Genomic DNA, 705 nt, shown 5'->3' with positions numbered 1-705 from the left:
AGTTGTGAATTCTATTTATAGTTTTCTTACAGTCTCATTTTATAACAGTCAAAGCTCTACTTCACATCTGCTCAAATTGGCTGGTCCTTATTTTCAGAAAATTATCATCCCCATCAACAATTTTGTTCACAATTTTTTTTGGAAATTTTATTAACTTTTTTATTATACTATTTTTTTTTCAATTGTTTCATCGGTGTTCGCCTGTGTATTACATCACTGGAAGCTCTATTTTCCTTGGCAGAATTTTCTCAGTTACTGAGAGGTAAATGTTCAAAGTTTACTTCAGAATTGCTAACATCTCTATTTATCATTGGCAAAAAGTTCGAATTTGATTTAGATAAAAATGCAGATTTTATTTTGATAAGTTTGTAACTCTAAAAGCTATCAAATCTATGTCGGAATACAGTTATTATTATTATCATTATAATTTTTTTTATTCTTACTACTGACTTTCAGCATACATTCACATGGAATGAATTAACATAATAAACAAGGAGCAAAAGAGGAGGATAATCTTACGAGAATAAACAAAAGAGTAAAACACAGCAGAGACAAGTTAGGTTGAGTGCCGATGATGGTAATGAAGTAAGGGTCAACAAAATAATCACCAGGAGGTCTTACTTCAGTTTGTCATAAAAAAAAACGCGTTTCACTCTTTAATATAATGATATAAGCATGGATATATGAAAATATAATCTTCGTATC

The sequence above is a fragment of the Macrobrachium rosenbergii genome, chromosome 46 (assembly GCF_040412425.1).
Source record: "Macrobrachium rosenbergii isolate ZJJX-2024 chromosome 46, ASM4041242v1, whole genome shotgun sequence".
Classification (NCBI taxonomy): Eukaryota; Metazoa; Arthropoda; class Malacostraca; order Decapoda; family Palaemonidae; genus Macrobrachium; species Macrobrachium rosenbergii.
The sequence above is the reverse complement of the archived record's forward strand: the minus strand, read 5'-3'. Positions refer to the sequence as shown.